The sequence below is a fragment of the Scyliorhinus canicula genome, chromosome 26, assembly GCF_902713615.1.
Source record: "Scyliorhinus canicula chromosome 26, sScyCan1.1, whole genome shotgun sequence".
In the NCBI taxonomy this organism is placed as follows: Eukaryota; Metazoa; Chordata; class Chondrichthyes; order Carcharhiniformes; family Scyliorhinidae; genus Scyliorhinus; species Scyliorhinus canicula.
This window is the reverse complement of record NC_052171.1, coordinates 6200971-6225213: the sequence shown is the minus strand read 5'-3', so window position 1 is coordinate 6225213 and position 24243 is coordinate 6200971. Positions and strand designations below refer to the sequence as shown.

Here is a 24243-nt window from a genome sequence, read left to right as displayed (position 1 = left end):
GGAGTCATTTCTTCACTCAAGAGTAGTGAGCCTGTGGCATCATTACCGCAGGAAGTAGTTGATGCAAAAACATTGAATATATTCAAGAGTGGTTAGATATAGCTCTTGGGGCGAATGGGATCAAAGATTATGGGGAGAAAGCAGGATTAGGCTATTGAGTTTGGCTGATCAGCCATGCTCGTAATAAATGGTGGAGCAGGCTCGAAGGGAGGAAAAGGCCTCCTCCTGCTCCTATCTTCTAACTTCTATACTCATGGTGGGGCAGTGCAAGTAGTTTCTTCGCCATCTGCCACTGTGAATTGTTTGTGTTATGAAACAGCATGCAAAATTCATGCATCCTTAACAGTCTCATGAGTGGTCATAATGTTGACATTAAAAAAGTGCTCTCGATCACTGAACACCCCATAACAGTATGTTCCAGAGATTCACGCTCAGCAAGTGTTCATTGGAGTAATAATGGACGGAAAAGAGTTAATTTGACAGATGAGTTATTGGAGGGAAGTCTTAGCGTTATGTAGTCAACTTTCATTCGTCAACCAGTAATACACAGAATAGAACCAAATGAAAATAATAAAATGTATTGAACTTCATTATTGCGCCAACCCTTCCATCATAATGTGTAGAAATCTTTGAGGAAAGGTAGGAAAAGCCATGCGTGCTGAAACATGCCAAGGTTTGTGATTGGCAGCGAGACTGTACGTATGTGTGAGGCATGTTGGGTGGATTCCTTTAGCATCAGCTGTTCCGCATTCAGCGATTACATCAGAGAGACCACTGAGAAGCTCTATTTTTTTTTAAGAGGGATTGTCGTTCACCTCTTCACGTCAGTAGCTACAGCACAATATCAGTTAAGCGCAGCGCTCATAGCAACACTCCTACTGGAGTTCCCACAGGGAGGAACCAGTTTTTTTCAAAAGGGCAGAGCCTCTATTTCACATTCACAGGCCCTTTAAACACGCCTTTTTTCAGAGGCTTTTAAAGATCCACAATCAAAGCAAACATGTACACTTCGGGAGGCAAACTACGGGCTGGGAAAAAATACGACCGCTTTCAAAGATAATAAGGCCACAGTGATAAGCACTACAAGGAATTAACAGAATGTTTTTTTAATTCCTTTTTTTATTTCTTTCACACACGGGCCTAATCGTACTGAGAAGCACTTTTTGTTTGGACTATGTACGTGCGCTGTGTGACAGGGATAATGGCCCCTACAGCTGTTCGGATGGGGGTGGGGGAGGTGTATGTAGGCTGAATAACTAACCATATCACTGCTTCCTGCTTTATGCTCTCAGTTGTGGTATCACATTTACCCAGGACTCTACATGGTTCAGCTTCCTTTCAGTCCTTCATTTTGTAATTCTTTTTTGTGGACTTGTAATATGTAAGTACGCTTTGCTTGCCTTTTATTAGGATAATGTTTGTTTTGTCTTTCATTGTCGGAAACAGAAAATTAGTGCTAAAACCTGTTTTACTGGTGCTTTCACTGAAACCACAGAAAATTTAAATGCTTGCCATGTTGAGAGCCGTACGTTTCTGCCTGTCATGTCTTGAATTTGCTGGTAATCTTTAGAAGCTGCACTTTAATATTCAGCAGGTGACCTGAAATTCAGTACACTGTTTAATGTGGAGTGTGAAGTCTTATGAATACTGCCTTAACGTTTTTAACATTTGCTACAACACTGGATTAATAGAAAGCTTTTAAAAACAAATGTCTTTGTCATGTGAACTTTTCCCAATCTGACTGCTCTGTTTGTTCGGCTGACCAAAATTATATTTTTAAAATATCTGATAGTTTTGTTGAGCTGCAATCTACAAGTAATGCTGGATATCCTTGGTGTGTGCTTCAACTCTCCTAAAGTGTGTCACAACCACTGAAATATGAACTATCTTAGTATGCTACCAACAATTTTCTGAATTCTACTGAAATGTGACACAGCTATTGACCATATTTAAATCAGCAGATTATTGGACATTGTTAATAGCAAAGCTGGTTTATCAAAAGTACATAAAGCTAAGGCCATTAAGTCCTTTTATACTTATTGAAATAATAGTCTTAATTTTTGTCTAATTTGTCACTTTTGTGCAGTAATATCTACAAAAAGGTTCACATTTGTTTTGTTAATAAGGCAAAGTGCATGCAGTCTGAACCGAAGAGGGTAAAACTAGGCGAGTTATGCTTATGCAATGTCTTGTTTAGCCATTTGATGAAACAAAGGAACTGGAGTAGGAGATGGTCATCTGTCGAACACACTCAAATACGCTAGATTCAAGAACTGAGAATCTTACCCTGATTAGTCTGGAAACAGTTGAACAATAATGGTCTATGTCCAAGAATACTGATATTTTTATGAGATACTCCTGCCCAAAGCTGCTGTAAAGACAATCAGAAATCTGACCTGCTCCCATTGTCAAAGGCACAGGAGTGGCTTTCTGTGCCTGCTAATCGTTCGATGTTGTGGAAGACAGTAAGAATGTAGCCAGGCTTGTGCTTAGTCAGATGGAAAAAGAAGTGGCGGTGCAGGCAAAAATGGGACAGGCCAACAGGGACCTCTGCTGTGTCCACAGCACCAGCCGCAATGAATCCTTTGTCTGGGAAGCAGCAGCGGGGGTCATTCATCTGTTCCCAAGGCTGTTGACAGAGACACAATATGGAGATTAGGTTGGAGAATGCCACCACTGAAACTTTAATGAATAAATCTAGTCAAAAATGATGGATTTTGTCCTCCGAAAAAGATAATTCTCTGGGTTTTGTGCAAAAATTGCCATGTTGGCCATAAAAGTCAATGCTTGAACTTGTGGTTCAGTTGTTATTCAGTGCTTTGGTGATTCAACATTTTCCTTTTTTAATAAGAAAGTAGAATAATGCAGTTAGCCATGTTATTGAATAAAGAGAATAGAAAAAAAAACTGAAATAAACAAACTAGCAACTGTGAACAAGTGACAGCTATGCCGAACGATTGTGGCAGGTGTGATAATGTTGCTCCACAAAAAGTTTTTCAAAAATCTACCAGTCTTGATGCCTGCTTTACACAAGGCAATCCACTTTCTTGGAAGGGACCTAAAACAAGCTCTTTAAGGATCCTTATTAACTTGTGAAAGGGGCCTCACACCTCTTTTAGACAACCACCAACCAGGATGCCTAAATATTCATCTCAGCCAATTTAAGGTGCATATTTATTTCAGCAACCTTGGGGTAAAAGAGATAGCCCGTTGCTATGTTTTATGATTGGAAATCTGGCACAACAAGGTCCAATTCCCACCCCTTTTGCTTTGCTCAAGTCGGCAACTTAATTTTTCTTCACTACTGTTAAGCGCCAGTCCGGACATCTGATATGTGCATTCCATAGTGTGATACCTACCACAGAAGATCATGTGCTGTTCATTGTGTTATGCTGATATTGTGAACTGGGGATTCCCTGAGGATTCCCTCCAAGTGTTGTGTAGCACTGCCACTGTGCTAAATGGGATAGATTTAGAACAGATCAAGCAGCTGAAAGTGGGCATTTTCAGGTGCTGTGGAGTAACAACAACAACACAGCTGTTTTAAACCACAATCTGAAACCTTGTGAATTGACAAGTTCTTCACTTTACCAATACTATCAAACCACAGTAATAACTTTGGTTCAATGAAGAGTGCAGGAGGGAATTCCAAGTTCAGCACCAGGTACACCAAAAAATGAGGTATCAACATGGCGAAGCTACAACACAGAACTGACTACTTGCACGCCTACTTGTGATAGACAGAGCTAAGTGATCCCACAACTAATGGATCAGATTAAAGCTCAGCAGTCCAGCCCAAGTCATGAATGTTGGTGGATAATTAATTTACCTAATCAGAGGAGGAGGCTCCACAAATATCCACATCCTTAATGATAGGCAGGCCCAGTACCTCAGTGCAAAAGAGAAGGCCAAAACATGTGTAACTATCTTCAACCGGAACTGCCGAGTAGATGATCCATCTTGGCATCTACTTGAGGTCCCCAGGATTACAGATGCCAATCTTTAGCCAATTTGATTCACTCCACCTGTTATCAAGAAATGGCTGAAGGCACTGTACACTGCAAATATTATGGGCCCTAACAACAATAATACTGAAGACGTGCTTCAGAACGAGCTGTGCCCCCGGCCAAGCTGTTCCAGTCCAGCTACAACACTGGCATCTATCTGACAATGTGAAAAATTGCCAGTGTGTCCTGTCAACAAAGAGCAGGACAAATCCAATGCAGCCAATTACCACACAATCAGCCTACTCTCAATCATCAGCCAAGTGATGGAGGGGTCAGAAATGGGAGGAGAAGGGGATTAAGACACTAAAAGATTTGTTTCTTGGGGTCGGTTTAGCAGGATTGAAGGAGCTGGGAACGAAGTATGGGCCGGAGCAGGGGGAAATTTTTAGATACATGCAGGTTCGAGATTTTGCCAGGAAGGAGATGCAGAGCTTCCCGGTGGAGCCGGCCTCCGCATTGCTGGAGGAGGTGCTGACGACGGGACTGGAGAAGGGGTAGTGCCGGCGGTTTATGGAGCTGTTTTGGAAGAGGAGAAGACACCACTGGAAGGATCAAAGCAAAGTGGGAGGAAGAGTTGGGAGAGGATATGGAGGAGGGGTTCTGGTGTGAGGTGCTCCGGAGAGTGAACGCCTCCACCTCATGCGCGAGGTTGGGGGCTAATACAGCTGAAGGTGGTATATCGAGCACACCTCACAAGGGCAAGGATGAGCCGGCTCTTTGAGGGGGTAGAAGGTGTGTGAACATTGCGGGGGGGGGGGGGGGGGGGGGGGCCACAAATCATGTTCATGTTTTGGTCCTGTCCAAAGCTGGAGGATTACTGGAAGGAGGTTTTTAGGGTAATCGGTGCACGTGAAACTGGACCCAGGCCCTCGGGAGGCCATATTTGGGGTGTCGGACGGCCGGGTGTGGAGGCAGATGTTGTACCCTTTGCCTCGTTGATTGCACAAAGGCGGAGCTTATTATGATGGAGAGCAACCTCTCCACCCTGTGCCCTGGCGTGGCGGGGGGACCTGTTGAAATTCTTGACTCTTGAGAAGGTTAAGTTTGAACTGAGGGGAGGGATAGCATGGTTCTACAATTCATGTGCTGTATTCATTTTGCACTTTGAAGAATTGAATAACAGCGAACATTAGTTGGGGGGGGGGGGGGGGGAGAACTGTATGTGTTCATGGTGACTATGGGTGATTCCTGATTCCTTTTTGTGATTTGTTTATGTTAAAATGCTGCCAGTTGTTTGGGGGTTAGTGGGAAGATGGGATTGTTGTTGTTGATATGGAGATTGACATTATATTCGTTACTGCTTATTGTTTATTGTTGGTGGGTGCAAATTTGGGAGAAAATGTGAAAAAGGAGGTGAATAAAAATATATATTTTTAAATCATTACATTTGACTGAGCGTGGCATCAAGGGGCCCTAGAAAATTGAAATCAATGAGAAACACGAGGAAACCCTCCACTTGTTGAAGTGATACCCAGCAGAAAGGAAGATTGTTGTGATTTTCATGACCTCTGACCTGTCCCCCATATAAAAGGAGCGGGGTACATATTAAGGCCTCAAGCAGCCCAACACTCTTAGGCTTATTGAATCTCTTAAGTGGAAAATTAACTGCCACTTAAGGGCCACGTGTCACCTCTTTCACGTTTTTCAGTCCACAGGGAAGGCAGAGAATGGCAAACAACCCAGCAGCTTCCACTGTACTGGCTACTGGCAGGCAGTACACCTTGAAGGGTCTCATGTTCAAGTAAAGCCACCTCTAACGACCAGCCAGATCCCATATCGGGGAGATGCTGACCAACTTTATCTTTTTATTCATTCATGAGCATCAGTGGCTCGGCCTGCATTTATTGCCTTTCCCTACTTACTCTTTATCTTGTATAAATTTAGGCTCCCCAATTATTTTCTTTCCCCATTTAAAAAAAAATTACATTTAGAGTACCCAGTTCCTTTTTCCAATTTAGGGGCAATTTAGCGTCGCCAAGCCACCTACCCTGCACATCTTCGGGTTGTGGGGGCGAAACCCACGCAGTCACGGGGAGAATGTGCAAGCTCCACACGGACAGTGACCCAGGGCCGGGATTCGAACCCGGGTCCTCAGCGCCGCATTCCCACTGCTAACCACTGTACCACATGCCACCTTTATCCCTACTTATTCTTGAGAAGGTGGTGGTGAGCAGTCTTCCTGAACTGTTGCAATCTATGTGGGGCAGGTACACTCACAATGCTGATAGGAAGGGAGTTTCAGGATTTTGATCTAACACCAGTGAATGAATGGCGATATGGTCAGGAGGCTGTGTGGCTTGGAGGAGAACGTGCGTAGTGTTCCCATATATCTGCTGACTTTGGGACAATTTTTCCAAAATTACACAGGCGAGAAAGGCAGTGTGAAACTCATTGGTTTCACAGTTGCCTTCTCTAGCCAGATCAAACAGCACTCGGTGCAATTTCAAAACACTGGCAGGAATTACGTAGCCAGCTTGGGTGGGAAAGGTGGGGCCTAAACATGTCAGCAAAGCTGGGATTCAGAGGTCCCGATCTCAAAGTAAGGATAAATACCAACACCCCCGGCAGACCAGGGGAACCAACCTCTGAACACAGAGGACCGACCTCCCCTCTGACACTCAATGGTTGATTCACCCTGCATACCACACAGACATCAGGGTGACAAACCACCAGCTATATTGAGTGGCATTGGCGCAACTCCCCCATTCTCAATGATCGTCCCCAACCCCGCCTGCAGGCACAAACCCCGCCCCCCCCACCCCACTTAATGGGAAGCCCCGCCAATATGGCTCCTGAAAGACCCCACCCCCTGGCACAGCCTAGCCACATCCTCACTGCCGGGGGAGAGGGATCTTATACTCACCTCCGTGCCCCTGCCGTGGTCACCATAACTGGTTTCCGTCTTTGGTAACCAGCAGTGATTCCCACCGGCGTGACATTTCCAGTCAATTTCATGGTCATCAGGTTCACAATTATCTAGGCGTGAGCCTGATTACGTTGCTGGTGGGGGGAGAGGAGAGATCTCAACCTGAGATTTTGCTGCCACGAATCCTGTTACGGCCCTCTCATGAGTTAGCAGCCATAATGGGATTTGCACTGGCGGCACACGAGCCGCGGGAATCTTGCCCCTTGTCTATCTAGGTTTGAGAGATCCTGGCCGAGATTCTCCAAAATCCAATCCAAGCCGGTGTCAAAAAGGCGCGAGCGACGCCGGCAATGGGCCTCCAGGCCCAGTCATTCTCCCCTCCCTCGGGGGCTAGCACGGCACTGGAGTGTTATGCGCTGCTCTGGCGCCGGAAGCCGGCCGTACACGGCCAGCGCGAGTCCGCACATCCGCTCCAAGGCCGTCTCCGCACCGGCCCCCGGGAGACATGGCGGAACCCTACAGGGACCCGACGTGGAGGAAGATAGGCCCCACCCCCCCCCGGAATTAGCACGCCCACCGATCGGTTGCCCCCAGTTGCGAGCCTGGCCACCATGGAGGCCCCCCCGGAGTCGGCTCCACCCCCCCCCCCCCCCCCCCCCGGAGTCGGCTCCGCCGCCGCCCCCCCCCCCCCCCCCCCCCCCCCCACCAGGACTGACCCTTAATTGGAAAAAAAATTATCGGGTACTCAATTCTTTAAAAAAAAATTTTTTAAGAAATTCTGAACACGATCTGATCGCAGATGATTGGCGACTGAAGGGTACTGAAATTACACGACTGTGCTTCAAATGCGAGTCAGGCCAAAGTGAACCTGAGGCTGGATCAATTGACACACTTCCATTAAAGTAATGGCATGCTGCGATCCCCAAAGGCATATTGCAACAGTTGATGGCGCTTTGGCGAGTTGCTGTAGTGCATCTTGTAGATCGTATACATTTATGACACTGTGCATTGGTGGTGAAGGGGGTGAATGTTTAAGGTGCTGGATTAAGTGGACTACTTTGCCCTGGACGACGCCAATCTTCCTGAGTGCTGTTGGAGCTACATTCATCCAAGCATCTGGGTAATCTATCCTCCTGTAAAATCCCCCCTTGTGACTACTCCAATTCCAAGTGCAGATATTGTAAATTACAAGTGTAAGCAATTTTCATTTCATTTCATTCCATTTCAAGTCAGATTTTACATCAATTGGAAAGTATTAGAACATAGAACATAGAAAATACAACACAGAACACGCCCAGCAAGTATAAATAATTCAGTTTCCACATTACACTGACAACATCCATCTCTATTCCACCATTTTGATTTTATAAATTCAGAGTACCCAATTAATATTTTCCAATTGACGGGCAATTTAGCGTGGCCAATCCACCTCCCTGCACATCTTTGGATTGTGAGGGTGAAACCCACGCAAACACGGGGAGAATGTGCAAACTTCACACGGACAGTGACCCAGAGCTGGAATCGAACCTGGGACCTCGGCGCCGAGGCAGCAGTGCTAACCACCGCGCTACCATGCTGCCCATCTCTATCCCACCATAACCACTCTCAACCCCTCCACTGTCTCTAAACTTAGATTGCTTATTCAAAATCTCATAATAGATGTGCAGAAACTTCCTCCAGTTAAACATTGCAAAGACTGAAGTTATTGTCTTCCATTCCCATGACAAACTGCATTCCCTAATCACCAGTTTCATCCCTCTCTGATGCTCAACCATACTGTTCTGACCCAATATTAACATTTCCTATTTTCACCTCTGTAACATTGCCCATCTCCATCCATACCTCAGTTCATCTGCTGCTGAAACCTTCAGAAATATGTCTTTTATCTCTATATTTGGCTATTGTAACACACTTTTGGCCAGTCTCCCATATTCTATCCCATGTAAACTGAGATCATCCAAAACTCGATTGCCCACATAATAATAATAATCTTTATTGTAATCTTTATTACAAGTAGGCTTATATTAACACTGCAATGAAGTTACTGTGAAAAGTCCCTATTCGCCACATTCCGGCACCTGTTCGGGTACGCAGAGAGAGAATTCAGAATGTCCAAATTACCTAACAGCACATTTTTCGGGACTTGTGGGAGGAAACCGGAGCACCCAGAGGAAACCCACGCAGACACAAGGGGAACATGCAGATTCCGCACAGACAATGGCCCAAGCCAGGAATTGAATCTGGGACCCTGGAGCTGTGAAGCAACAGTGCTACCCATTGGGCTACCGTGCTACCAATCACACCAAGTTATGTTCACCAACCACCTTTATGCTTCTTGACGTACATTGGGTCTTTGTTTAGCAACACATCCACATTACAATTCTCACCCTTGCTTTCATATTCTTCCACAGTTTACTTGTTGCAATTCCTATTATCTTCACTAGCTTCACAACCCTCTGAGATTTCTATACTCATTAAATTCCGGCCTCCTTAGCATCCCTGATCTTAAGCACTCCGCCATTGGTGGCTGTGCCTTCAGTTGCCAAGGCCTTAAGTTCTGGGATTCTCTCCTTGACCCTCTTTCTGCTTCGCCTTTTTTTCTTTCGGATATAGTTTGATTCCTTCTTTGACCAGGTTTTGTGTCACCTGACCTATTATCTCCTTCTGTGGTTCAGTGTCATACTTTGTTTTATAATGCTCCTGTGAAACTATTTGGATGTTTTATTATATTACAGCACCATTATAAATATAAATTGCTGTTATGTATGTAAGAACATTGGCAGTATTATGTACTGTATTTGAAGAGATATGTAAATGCAAAAAGAGGTATGGGGCAGCACGGTAGCATTGTGGATAGCACAATCGCTTCACAGCTCCAGGGTCCCAGGTTCGATTCCGGCTTGGGTCACTGTCTGTGCGGAGTCTGCACATCCTCCCCGTGTGCGTGGGTTTCCTCCGGGTGCTCCGGTTTCCTCCCACAGTCCAAAGATGTGCAGGTTAGGTGGATTGGCCGTGATAAATTCCCCTTAGTGTTGGGTGGGGTTGCTGGGTTATGGGGATAGGGTGTAGGTGTTAACCTTGGGTAGGGGGCTCTTTCCGGGAGCCGGTGCAGACTCGATGGGCCGAATGTCCTCCTTCTGCACTGTAAATTCTATGTAAATGCATTAGAAGCAGTTCCAAGAAGATTTACTCGGCTGGAATGGGGGGTTGGTCTCATGAGGAAAGGTTGAAGAGGTTAGGTTTGTATCCACTGCAGTTCAGAAAAGTAGGAGGTGGCTTGATTGAAACCTCTAAAGATCCTCTGGGGCGTTGAGATGATGGATGCAGAGAGGATATTTCCTCTTGTCGGAGAATCGACAAAGAGGTCACTGTTTGAAAATAAGGGGTCACTCATTTAAGACAGAGATAGGAGGATTTTTTTTCCTCAGAGGTTTGCGAGTGTCTGGAACTCTCTTGTTCAAATGGCAGTGGAAGCAGAGTCTTTAAATTTTTAAGGCAGAGTGAGATAGATTCTTGGTTAACAAGGGGGTGAAAAGTTATCTGTCAGCAGGAATGTGGAGTTTAAGTTACAAGCCGATCAGCCAAGATCTTATTGAATGGCAGGAAATGAGTGGCCTCCTCCTACTCCTAATTCATATGCTCACACGTAACTTTAAATTATTTCTCCAAATATGTGGGAGCAGCCACAATCTTCAAACTCAACTTTCGTAAAATGAGGAAGTCAGCCAGAGTGAAGTAAGTATTTATTGAGCTGTGTCATGTCCACGGCAGTAACTCTCCCAATTCAGTCCCTGTTGTTGGGATAGCCAACAATGCCGGGCCCTGCTTGGGCCAGCTTTTATGTGTAGGTCTTTAACGAGCTCCAGCTGCCTGGCCTTGGCCCCCCTACCTGGGAAGATCGTACTCCACGAGTTCCACAGCGAGACCAACAATAGTTTTCCTGTGGTCCTCATAGGGGTTATGGTATCGCTCTGTCCCAAAGCTTCGCTTCCATCGCCAAGTGTGAGGGCCTTCTGTGCCGCTTCGCCCGAGGTTCTGCTTCAGCTTGAGGTGGTTCTGGGTTGGGCATTGTATACCGGTTGGTTGGCTGCCCTTTTCCTGGCCGACCTCCAAAGTGTTATTGCCAGGACCTTGTTCCCAGAAATGACGTTGTCTGTCTGCATGGATACATCCATGTTCATTTCTGACCTGGAGTCATCCTCCTCCTGCTGGACCGGGCGCAGGGATATAAACAGCTGGCTCCCTTGGCTGAGGAGCGGTTCTTGGCTGTGGGTTCCTGCCGGTTGGGTGTTTTGTAGTGCGGGCTCCCGCTTCGTGAGGTGGTCCAAATGCTCCCGCTGAGCTCTCCCTGAATTCGAACTTTGTAGGAGACTGGTCCTGCGAGTGTATACCGTGCCCCCGAGTGAAATTGCCATCCTGACATCTTCCGGTCATGGTGCTGCTTCTGCGTCACTTGCTGCACTTCCACTTTCCTGCCAAGGTTCGGAAAGATGAGGCTGAATCAGGTTCTAAGCCTTCGGACCATCAACCGCTCTGCAGGGGCTATTGCCATCCTCATGTGTGGGTTGTGTAGGAGTTAAAAAGGAACCGGGCCACTTGTGTGCCCATGGAGCCTGTGGTTTTCTTTTTTATGCCCCTTTTAAAAGTCTGGACACACTTTCTGCTAGGCCACCAGATGAGAGATAGTATGGGGTAAGAGCGATGGAGCGTTCTGTGCCGATGTCCCATCTGCCAGCACTGCCCCAATGCCACAGGGGGAGGCATCTCATGTTAGGATTAGTGGCTGAGCTGGATCATAGTGAGGGAGGAGCTGTGTGGATGGTAGATGCTTTATTTTACCCCGGAGAATGCTTTGCCTTACTTCTGGTCCTTCTTCAACAGTACGTGGATTTGAACCAATGAGGTAGCCAGGTTGGCGATGAACTTCCCAAAATAATTTACCAAGCCGAGAAATGACCGGAGTTCAGTGGCGTTCTTCAGGGTTGGGGCCCCTCTTATGGCCCGAACCTTGTCCTCCATTTGGTGTACACCATCCATGTCCACTCTGTATCCCAAGTAAGTCACCACTCTCGTGTGGAACCCACACTTTCTCCTCCTTAGCCGGGTGCCCACTTGGGAAAACCGTCTGAGCACTTCTTCCAGGTTGTCCATTGCTCTTTCTCCATGGCGCAAGTGATGAGCAGGTCATCTGATAAACAGCTGCCTTCAAAAGACCCTGCAGGATGCGTTCCATTACACAAATGGAAATCCCTGGGGCAGACCCCAAACGGGAGCCAGGTGTATTCAAATAACAAATATGTGTTTTTATGGTCGCAAATTTTCTGGACGCTGGATCTAGCTCCACCTGTAAACAAGCGTGGTTCATGACCATTTACCTAAAGGAACACCCACCAGCTAGTTTTGCGTACACATCTTTCACTCAGGTACCAGTCTAGGTGTGAAACTCTGTTTACTGTGTGTTTGTAATCCCCGCAGAGTCAGACAGATTTATTGGGCTTCATCACCAGCACCACGGGTGCAGCCCACTCCGCAAATTGTACAGTGTATAACCCGCAGACGCTTCAGGTGCTGTAGCTCCGCGTCAACCTTGGGAAGCAATGCGTAGGAGACAGGCCTTGCCCGGAAATATATGGGCTAAGCATCTGGATCCACGTAGATACAGACCTTAGATAAAAGCAAATTACTGTGGATGCTGGAATCTGAAACGAAAGAGAAAATGCTGGAAAATCTCTGCAGACCTGGCACCATCTGTAGGGAGAGAAAAGAGCAAACGTTTCTTTTGTGAGGGCCACGACGAATCCAGCACGAGTTGAGGGATAGAAAGAAATAACATTTATTCACCATAACATATACATACAACAGCAGCAACAACTCCCTTGCTACTCACTCCTCTCTGGCTGGTTCCAAACTGGCCAGTTTTATTTATGCAGGGAAGCTGCTCATGATTTCTCCGCCTCCCTCATTGGGGAAGCTCATACTCCCAAAGAATTGTGGGATTGCCATTAGTCCCCAGCCAGTGGTAAGCAGGCAGGTTATAACATCCCTCCCCCCCCAAAGTCCAAGGAATCCACCGAAGACCCTGGCGAAGGAGGGCATCGGACTCGTTTTGCCGCAGGCCGGACACCATTTGCACGAGGCGCTGGATCGGGCGGCGTGGAACGAGACGGAGAACGGCACTTCCGTGATGAACGGCGTAATGGTTGTACATCCACGGCCCGTGAGCCTGAGGACTCCCCCTCTGAGGCGTCCTGTATCTCCATCTCGGAGTCGGAGTCCATTGCCTCCTTCATCTCAGCATCTCTATCTCCACGCGGTTCTGCAATGACCTGCCCAGTCTTTGAGTGCGGCACCAGAGGAAGATTGTGAGGAATACTCTCCACTGTGTCTGGTCTCTGTGGCTGCAGAAATGAATTCCGGGGGCGGGGAATCTTTGGAAGAGACGGTCTTCTGGACCGAACATGGTTTACATGCTTGCGCTGGAGACGGCCTGGGCTTGCACCTTGTAAGAGATAGGGACCGTTGCGAAAGATAACGCCAGGGACCCACTGGGCAACACCAGCAAAAGTTCGAACAAGCACTCGGTCACCGGGCGCAAACTGCCGAATCGGCCGATGCTGAGAAAAACCATGTCCCTGCTGTTTTTGAGTGCGGTGTACTTTTGCACCAATGTCCGGGAAAACCATGCTGAGGCGGGTGCAAAGTCTCTGGCCCATTAGGAGTTCCGCGGGAGCTACCCCAGTCACCGCATGTGGAGTGGTCCTATATGAAAACAAAAAACAATCCAGTCTCGTGTCCACAGACCCGGCAGACTGCTTCTTTGGACCTCGTTTGAATGTCTGCACTGCGCGCGCCGCCAACCCATTGGAAGCCGGACGGTATGAAGCGGTGCAGATATGGCGTATGCCGTTCATCTTCATGAACCTCGCAAACTCCTCACTTGTGAACGGAGTGCCGTTGTCCGTGACCAGCACCTCGGGGAGGCCATGCGTACTGAAAGACAAACGCATCTTCTCGATTGTTGCGCCTACCATCTTATGCGCCTCTAACCATTTAGACTGGGCCTTGATTAAGAGAAGGAACATGGATCCTTGAAAAGGGCCGACGAAATCCGCATGCAAGCGCGCCCAAGGCCGCCCTGGCCTTTCCCAGTGATGTAGGGGCGTGGCCGGCGGAAGCTTCTGATGCTCCTGGCAAATGGAGCAGTTTTGGGCCACCTTCTCAATGTTGGTGTTGAGGCCTGGCCACCAGACATAACTCCGGGCCAACATTTTCATTATGGTCACACCCGGATGCCCGTTGTGCACGTCTCTCAGTATCAGCTCCTGTCCTTTTTCTGGGACAATCACACGCGTCTCCCACAAAAGGATGCCATCTTCCACGCTGAATTCTGACAGCCTCTGGGAGCTGTCTATGCTGACCACAATACAGGACTATGTGTCGAACCTTTTACAGGACTGGCTCCGTCTGGGTCCACTCAGGGATCTGTGATGCCATGACAGGCAAGATGTCCATAACATTTAAGGTTGCAACCACCTCACCGGTCGTGGGGGTCAACATGGGGCCGGTCGATAAAGGCAATCGGCTCAGTGTGTCAGCATTCGCTATCTGGGTTCCTGGTTTGTGCTCCAGAGAATACTAGCAGGCAGCGAGCAACAAAGCCCAGCGCTGGATCCGTGCGGAAGCAATGGGCGGTATTGGATTATCCTCTCGGAAAAGTCCCAGCAGAGGTTTATGATCACTCACGATAGTGAAGTGGTGGCCATTTACACACTGGTGGAAGCGTTTCATCGCAAAGACCACCGCCAGGCCCTCCTTCTCGATCTGTCCGTACTTCTTTTTCGCTGCAGTCAACGTGCGGGAGGCGAAAGCTATCGGCCGTTCGGCCGCATTCTCCATCTTGTGGGACAGGACGGCCCCAATACCATACGGGGATGCATCACACGTGACGAGCAAAGGCTTTCCAGGATCATAGTGGGTTAGTAAGCCAGACGACGACAATTGTTGTTTTACCCGCCGGAAAGCGGTTTCTTGCGGCTGACCCCAAACCCAGGTGTGATTCTTCTTTAGCAGAAGGTGCAATGGGGCCAGCGTAGTTGCCAGATTGGGGAGGAACTTTCAGTAATAATTTACGAGGCCGAGAAAAGAACGAAAATGCGAAGTGTCAGTCGGGGCGGGGGCCTGTTGAATTGCGCGCACCTTCTCTGCGACGGGGTGCAAACCATCACGGTCCACCCGATAACCCAGGTAGACTACTTCCTTCCCCTGAAAGACGCACTTTGTGCGACGTCAACGAACTCCGGCCTCCGACAAGCGTCGAAGGACAGCCTCCAAATTTTCCTACTCCGATGTCCCTGTAATCAAACGTCGTCTAAGTAGACATCAACCTTTCAAGATGCCCTCCATGACGCATTGAAAAATAACGCAGGCAGAGGATATCCCAAAGGGCAACCGTGTATATTCATACAGGCCCTGGTGTGTATGATGGACCTGGGAGGCAGGGACCAGCAACAACTGTAGGTCAGCGTGACTCATATCTAATTTTGTGAATGAGAGTCCGCCTGCAAGCTTCGTGTACAGATCCTCTATGCAAGGCATTGGATATTAGTCGAGCTGGGAAGCCGTATTCACTGTAAGTTTATAGTCACCACACAAGCGAACTGTGGCATCCGGCTTTGTTACAGGTAAAATTGGTGCTGCCCAGTCAGCGAAACGGACGGGTCTGATAATACCCAAGGTCTCCAAATGAGTGAGCTCCCCCTTCTACCTTCTCGAGCAAGGCGTAAGGCACCCGGCACACCCGGAAATAGCACGGCATGGCTCCTGGTTCGACTTGGATACGGGCTACGGCCCCTTTTATTTTCCACAAAACGGGCTGGAATATATCTGGGTACCGTCCTAGCACCTCAGTCAACCCTCCAGAACCTGTTTGGAGGATGTGCTGCCACTGTAGCCGCAAATGGCGCAACCAGTCCCGACCCAACAAGCTGGGCCCGTGGCCGCGCACCACAATAAGTGGGAAATGCCCCTCCTGGCGTCCGTAAACAATCGTAGTTCCTGCAACGTCCAATGGTTCCCCCGTGTAGGTGGCCAACCTGGTCTGTGTGTCGGTTAATGTAAGGGTGTGTATACCTTGATTGCTGCGGTTGAATGTCCTCTGGGCAATCATGGAGACTGCTGTGCCAGTGTCCAACTCCATCTCAAGCGGGTGACCATTGACCCGTACTGTCACCTTAATGGGGGTCACACGGGGAGCTGCCACACAATGCAGCTGCAGGCAGTCATCCTCCGTCTCCACGTTCTTGGGAGTAGTCACCGCAGGTTCATCCAAATGGAAGGTACGGCCCCTGGGCTGCCCCAGTTTCTGTCGGAACGACGGTGCCTCTGGCGCCCCCAGGACCAGCGTCCGCGACGATGTCGGCGCCCACAATTCCGACTCGGACATGGCTTCTCATCCATTGGTTCTGGAGGAGGCTCCCTTCGGGGGGGAATGTCTGACGGCCACTGGCATCGATCTGGGCGTCGCCTCGCACAAGGTACCGCAGGGGAGAGGGAAGACGCTTTTGGACGGAAGGGGTTGCGCCCCAAGGCGTGCACCTCCATTCCCTGTAGATCCTGCACTCCCCATTCTGCGCTCTCTCGGGACAATACTATTTGAATGGCCTGTTGAAAAGTCAATATTGGCTCAGCTAACAACTTTCTCTGGGTGGCCGCATTGTTAATACCGCAAACCAAACAGTTGCATAACATTTCTGACAAGGTCTCACCATAGTCGCAGTACTCCACAATCCTGCGGAGCCTGGATAGAAACTCTGCAAGGGATTCTCCTGGGGTCCTCTCAGCGGTATTAAACCGGTAATGCTGGACTATCGTGGAATGGTTTGGGTTAAAATGTTGCCCCACTTTGTTCACCAGTTCATCAAACGCCTTGGTGTCCGGCGCAGCTGGGTACGCAAGGCTCCTAATCACCCCAAATGTATGCGGGCCGCAGGCAGTGAGCAAAATAACCAATTGCCGCTCGTTTTCAGTGCTGTTGTTTGCCTGGAAATAGTAACGCATCCGTTGTGTGTACTGGTTCCAACTTTCCAGCGCAGCATCAAAAACATCCAAACGTCCATACAGAGGCATGGTGTAACAGAAAAACAACTTCCAACCTGTATCCAAGAAAAAATCCACGGAGGTGGCTTCAGCGGCATAGACAGCAATTCACTTTAACCCTCATCGCCAGTATTGTGGGGGCCACTAAGAATCCAGCACGAGTTGAAGGATAGAAAGAAATAACATTTATTTGCAATAACATATATATACACAACAGCAGCAGCAACTCTCTTGCTGCTCACTCTTCTCTAGCTGGTGCCAAACTGGCCAGCTTTATTTATGCAGGGAATCTGCTCATGATTTCTCCCCCCCCCCCCCCTCATTGGGGAAGATCATACTCCCAAAAGATTGTGGGATTGCCATTAGTCCCCAGCCAGTGGTAAGCAGGCAGGTTATAACAGTTTAGAGTCCGATGACTCGCCGAGAATCGGCGGGCCGGCTGTGTAGAGCGGCCCCCGACCAGCGCCGCACCAACCATGCCGGCACCAATGGCACCGATTCTCTGCTCTGCGGAGAATCGCGTGCCGGCGTCAGGGCAGCGTGGCCCGATTCGCACTGGTCACGGGGATTCTCCGGCCCGGCCCCGGGCTGAGAGAATCCCACCCCATAGCTTCAGACAACATAGAGATGAGAGCAGAAAAAGAAAAAGAGTTTGGCACACGACAGGTCAGCAAAACTGTCCACACACCCTAAACTTAAACATACTGGTCCGGGGGAGAAGCCTTCATGTCAAGGATACACAACAGTCCGAAACAGAGCCTTTTATTACCTGCAAGACGTCTGGGCCATTGGGGAAAGAGGAGAAAAGGTTTTCCCAGGGCTAGCCTGACCTGGTAGCAGATCATGGTTAATGATCAAGACAGGGAACTCTGCTCATTCAAGCTTGGAGAAGCTCCAGCTGACATCATACAGTTGACTGGAGTCCATAAGGGAGTTCCTGCAAAATTTGTTCAGAGAAATGCCGGCGCATTGAGATTTTTATTTGACCATTGATTTATGATTTTTGAATTCACTTGTTAATCCTGACTAAAATGCACAGGTTATAGAGATTTGCAAACAGCGGAGCTGAGAGTCAGAGCGGATATTTAGAAAAACGGGAGCGGAGAGTCAGAGTGGAGATTTACAAACAGCAGGAGCTGAGAGTCAGAGCGGAGATTTAAAAAGAACGGGAGCGGAGTCAGAGCAGAGATTTAAAAAGAACGGGAGCTGAGAGTCAGAGCGGAGATTTAAAAAGAACGGGAGTGGAGAGTCAGAGCGGAGATTTAAAAAGAACGGGAGCGGAGAGTCAGAGCGGAGACTTAAAAAGAACGGGAGCGGAGTCAGAGCAGAGATTTAAAAAGAACGGGAGCGGAGAGTCAGAGCGGAGACTTAAAAAGAACGGGAGCTGAGAGTCAGAGCAGAGATTTAAAAAGAACAGAAGCTGAGAGTCAGAGCGGAGATTTAAAAAGAATGGGAGCTATGGGCGGCACGTGGCTCAGTGGTTATCACTGAGACTACGGCACTGAGGTCCCAGGTTCGATCCCGGCTCTGGGTCACTGTCCGTGTGGAGTTTGCACATTCTCTCCGTGTCTGCGTGGGTTTCACCCCCACAACCCAAAGATGTGCAGGGTAGGTGGATTGGCCAAGCTAAATTGCCCCTTAATTGGAAAAAAATAATTGGGTACACTAAATTTATTAAAATGCAAGAACGGGAGCTGAGAGTCAGAGCAGAGATTTAAAAAGAACGGGAGCGGAGAGTCGGAGCGGAGATTTAAAAAGAATGGGAGCTGAGAGTCTGGGGTCCTAGGCAACGGGTTGAAAACTCCAGGAGCGACATCATAGGAACATAGTTAATTTCATTGGCTGGTAAGTAACTGCAAGTTTGCATTACTTATTTTAAATTGCTTTCAGATTAAAGGTAAAAAGATAAATATTTTACAGATTAGAAAGACTAACAACGGTGGCACAGTGGTTAGCACTGCTGCCTCATGACGCTAAGGATCCAGGTTCGATCCCGGCCCCAGGTCACTGTCTGTTTGGAGTTTGCGCATTCTCCCTGTTACTGTATGGGTCTCACCCCCACAACCCAAAGATGTGCAGATAGGTGAATTGACCATTCTAAATTTTCCTTATTTGGAAAAAAAAAATTGGGCACTTTCATTTCATAAAAAATATAAGAAAGACTTAAAAACCAGCTGGAAATTTGTGAACAAAAAAATAAATAAATAAAATCAAGATGCAGGGCTAGGCAGTGTGTTGTACCTGCCTGATGTGGGTGCTGGTGGTTCCAAATGAACATATCTATAGCATGTGTTGGTTGCTTGAGGAACTTCGGTTGACTGTTGATGAGCTGGAGTCTGAGCTTCGGAAGCTGCGACACATCAGGGAGGGGAAGTTACCTGGAAACTGTGTTTCAAGAGGCTGTGACACCCCTTAGATTGAATTCTGCCACTGGTCAGGGACAGGAAGGTGTGTCTATGAGTGAGATATATAGAGGGATCCTGGAGGTAGGGTTGCAGGATCCTCAGCCCTTGTCCTTGTCTAACATGTCTGAGATTTTTGCTCCCTGTTGAGAGCAGGGACTGTGGGGAGCATGAGCAAACTGACCACACCAGCTTGGCACCAGGAGCCATTCAAGTGAGGGGTGAGAAAATAAATGTAGTTGATCTCTTCTCTGTGACCAGGATCGCGAGTCCCAAAGGTTGTGTTGCCTAGCTGGTACTCGGGTTCAGGATATCTCATCTGAGCTGCAGAGGAACTTGGAGTGGAAGGTTAAAGATCCAGTTGTCGTGGTCCACTTTGGCACCAACGACAGAGGTAGAACAAGGATAGAGGTTCTGTCGGAAGGAATATGAGCAGCTAGGGGCTAAATTAAAAACTACAAAGGGAATAACCTCCGGATTACTACCTGAGCCACCAGCTAATTGGCACAGGGTCAGTAAGATTAAATAGGTGAGTAAGTGGCTCAAAGTTTGGTGTGTGAGAAATAGGTTCAAATTCATGGGATATTGGCACCAGTACTGCGCAAGGAAGGGGCTGTTCCGATAGGGCGGTCTTCACCTGAATCACGGTGAGACTTTAAAGTGAGGGGGGAGGGGAAGACTCATGAGAGGTTAGTAAAGTTTCCACAACAAGTAATAGAACAGAGAGTATTTAAAGCAGCAGGAATCTTAAGTTCAGGTACTGCAGATAAAGGGATAACTATGAAACTATGAGAAGTGTGGCATGGAGGGTGGGGGGGGGGGGGGGGGGGCAACATAGGACTGAGGGTGTTATACCTAAATCTGGCAGTACATAAAACAAGGTAATTGAACACATTGAAATGAGCAAAATTGTGGGTGTCACAGAGACGTAGCTGCAAGGGGATGAGGGCTGGGATCTAAATATCCAGGGATCTGTGTCCCATCAAAAGGACAGGCAGATGACCAGAGGGGGCGGAGTTGTCTTGTTAGTAAGAAATCAAATCAAACCAATAGCAGGAAGCAATATAGGGTCGGAATGCATGGAATCATGTGTAATATAAAAGAAGATTGCAAGAGTCTTTTTCGAGACATAAAAGGCAATAGAGAGGCAAGAATAGACATTGGACCACTAGAAAATGAGGCTGTTGAAGTAGTAATGGGTAACAAAGAAATAGCAGAGGAACTGAATAGGTACTTTGCATCTGTCTTCACGGTGGAAGACACCAATGGCATACTAGAACTTCAAGAGTCAAGGTACAGAGGTGAGTGTGGTAGTCATCACTAAGGAGAAGTTGCTGGGGAAGCTGAAAGATCTGAAGGTGGATAAATCACCCAGCCCGGATGAACTACACCCCAGGGTTCTGGAACAGATAGCGGAGGAGATTGTGGAGGCATTGGTGGTGATCTTCAGGATCACTGGAGTCAGGGAAGGTCCCAGAAGACTGGAAATGGCTAATGTAACAGCGTTGTTTAAGAAGAAAGGGAGGCAGAAGATGGGAAGTTATAGGCCATTTAGCCTGATTTTGATCGTTGGTAAGATTTTAGAATCCATTATTAAAGATGAGATTGTGGAGTATTTGGAAGGGCATAGTAAAAGTCGGTACGGCTTGATCAAAGGGAGATCATACCTGACAAATCTGTTAGAATTCTTTTGAGAAGGGAATGAGAAAGTTGGACAAAAGAGAGTCAGTGGATGTGATCTATTTGGATTTCCAGAAAGCCTTTAACAAGGTCCCATACAAGAGGCTACTAAATAAGATAAGAGTCCATGTTGTCAAGGGCAAGCTACTGGCATGGTTATATGATTGGCTGGCTGGTAGAAGGCAGAGAGTGGGGATAAAGAGATCTTTTTCAGAATGGCAGCCGGTGACTCGTAGTGTTCCGCATGGTCAGTGGTGGGACCACAACTATTTACAATGTACACTAACAATCTGGAAGAAGGAACTGAATGCATTGTTGCTAAGTTTGCAGATGATGCAAAAACGTGCAAAGGGACAGGTAGCATTGAGGAAGAGGGGAAGCTGCAGAACGACCTGGACAGGCTAGGAGAGTGGGCAAAGAAGTGGCAGATGGAATACAATGTGGAAACATGTAAGATTGTGCACTTTGGTTGGAAGTACAGAGGCATAGACTATTTTCTAAATGGGGAATGACTTTGGAAACCTGGAGCACAAAGGAACTTGGCCGTCCTAGTTCAGGATTCTCTGAAGGTTAACATGCAGGTTCAGTTGGCAGTTAGGCAGGCAAATGAAGGGCAGCACGGTGCCTCATGCCGCTGAGGTCCCAGCTCTGGGTCACTGTCCATGTGGAGTTTGCCAATTCTCCCCGTGTTTGCGTGGGTTTCACCCCAACAACCCAAAGATGTGCAGGGTAGATGGATTGGCCACGCTAAATTGCCCCTTAATCAGAAAAAATGAATTGGGTACTCTAAATTTATTTTTAAAAATGAAGGCAAATGCAAAGTTAACGTTCATTTCAAGAGGGCTAGAATACAAGAGCAGGGATGTACTTCTGAGGCTCTGGTCAGACCCCATTTGGAATATTATGAGTAATTTTTGGCTCCGTATCCAAAGAAGGATGTGCGGTCTTAGAAGGGGTCCAGAGGAGGTTCACAAGAATGATTCTGGGAATGAAGGGCTTGTCATCTGAGGGGCGTTTGAGGACTCTGGGTCTGTACTTGATGAACTTTAGAAGGATGAGGGGGATCTCATTGAAACTTACAGAAAACTGAGAAGCCTAAATAGAGTGGACATGGAGAGGATGTTACGACGAGGAGGAGAGACGAGAGCCAGAGGGCATAGCCTCAGACTGAAGGGACAATTCTTTAAAACGGAGATGAGGAGGAGTTTCTTCAGCGAGAGAGTGGCGAATCTGTCGAACTCATTGCCTCAGAAGGCTATGGAGGTCATGTCACTGAGCGTTTTTAAGACTGAGAGAGATAGGTTTTTGATTAATAAGTAGATCAGGATTACAGGGTGAAACATATCACCCCTTATCAAACGTGTAGCAGACTTGGGCCGAATGGTCTAATTCTGCCCTTATATTTTATGGTCCTGTGTACGAAAACAGCCAAAACCTTTTAGAAATACACAGTTGGTAAAGTATTTCAAGACAAGGCTGCCCAGCCACGAGAGAGAGATTGCAAGTGACACAGGTGGTGTCAGACACGTGTTGAGGAGGAGAAACAGGCCAAAGGCTGCTCTTTCTCCATTTCTCTCTTCTGGAATGAGTGTCACCTGGTTCAAGATGCAATCTCTGCCAGAAATCTACCAGAGAACCCATACCTCATAATATTTGCAAGATTTTCTTCATCTGACCACATTCACAAAATCAGTTTGCCCAAATTAGCTGCAGCATTTTAAAATCTATGCATACAGTGTTTGTATGTGCTATGTGCTTGTGTACATGTGGGCCCAAAAGACTGCCTGAGGACCTAATGTTTAAAATTCCATGATTATTATTTTTCGCAGATTTAGTGAAAAGTAAATTTGCCCTTCCATTTGGCTCAAGAATTCCGTGTTTGCTTGGTTCCTAATTACGGGCAGCACAGTAGCATTGTGGATAGCACAATCGCTTCACAGCTCCAGGGTCCCAGGTTCGATTCCGGCTTGGGTCACTGTCTGTGCGGATTCTGCGCATCCTCCCCCTGTGTGCGCGGGTTTCCTCCGGGTGCTCCGGTTTCCTCCCACAGTCCAAAGATGTGCAGGTTAGGTGGATTGGCCATGATAAATTGCCCTTAGAGTCCAAAATTGCCCTTAGTGTTGGGTGGGGTTACTGGGTTATGGGGATAGGGTGGAGTTGTTGATCTTGGGTAGGGTGCTCTTTCCAAGAGCCGGCGCAGACTCGATGGGCTGAATGGCCTCCTTCTGCACTGTAAATTCTATAATTCTATGAATTGCTTACAGCTTAAATAGTTAAATACATTCTGATTTGGAAAAGACATATCCTCGTGATTGTGACCAAATGAGGAGGTTGAATAGAGGGGAGCCAGTTCTCCCTTCTCACTTAGATCAGGAGGCTGAGGTCGGTTAAAAAAATAAAGGGATGGAATTCCATGATCTAAAAGTTGGAATTCCACCAAATGATGGACATTTCTCATCCCTGCAGGCCAGTGGGTGGGAATTCTGCAACAAGTAACTCACCTCCTGATTTCCCCAAAACCTGTCCACCATCCACAAGACACAAGTGGACTATTCTCCACTTGCCTGGATCAGTGCAACTCCAACAACATAGAAACATAGAAAATAGGAGCAAGAGGAGGCCATTTAATTCTTCAACCCTGCTCCGCCATTCATTATGATAATGGCTGATCTCACCATGCCCCATATCCACGCTGCAGAGCCCCCTGCAGGCCTGGCAGAGCCACCTGAGCAGCAGTGTCAAGGTGCTCATGTGCCCATAGGAGTGCCAGGGTGCCACCCTGCATATCCCAACACCCAAGGGTCTCCAAAGACCTGGCGGACCCCACCGGTCCCATTATATCTGGTCCATGTTTGTGTGGATCAGTACAAAACAGCACCCTTGCGAGGTCTCCCAGGCGAGGCCGTTGGGCGAATGCATATTTAATGGCTATTTATGAATAACCTCAACAGGTACGGTAATTGAACCGTGCCGTTGGCCTCGCTCTGCACTACAAACCAGCTGTCTAGCCAACTGAGCTAAACCAACCCCCAAATGATATTTTAGGCAGGTGGACGAAACAAAATCAAAAATGTGCTGGAGGTTTATGCTAATTATTTGAAAGACCTGCTCGCATAAAACTACGCGGTCATTGCATTGCGCTGAGGGATACCTCTGCACAAATTCCTGGCAAAACCTATTCCTGGCAAAAACT

General features: G+C 47.7%; 1 protein-coding gene across 4 annotated transcripts in view; it reads left to right on the top strand.

Moving 5' to 3' along the window:
* Positions 1–24243, top strand: part of LOC119957461 (methylcytosine dioxygenase tet3-like) — a 404548-nt gene that overhangs the window by 242071 nt on the left and 138234 nt on the right. The window contains exon 1 of one of the 4 annotated variants that reach the window (XM_038785540.1): positions 929–1381. The exons of the other annotated variants lie outside the window; for them this stretch is intronic. The gene's annotated coding sequence lies outside the window, so the exon portion shown is untranslated. Of the gene's footprint in view, positions 1–928; positions 1382–24243 lie in introns of those variants that run through there. 4 annotated transcript variants of the gene reach the window in all.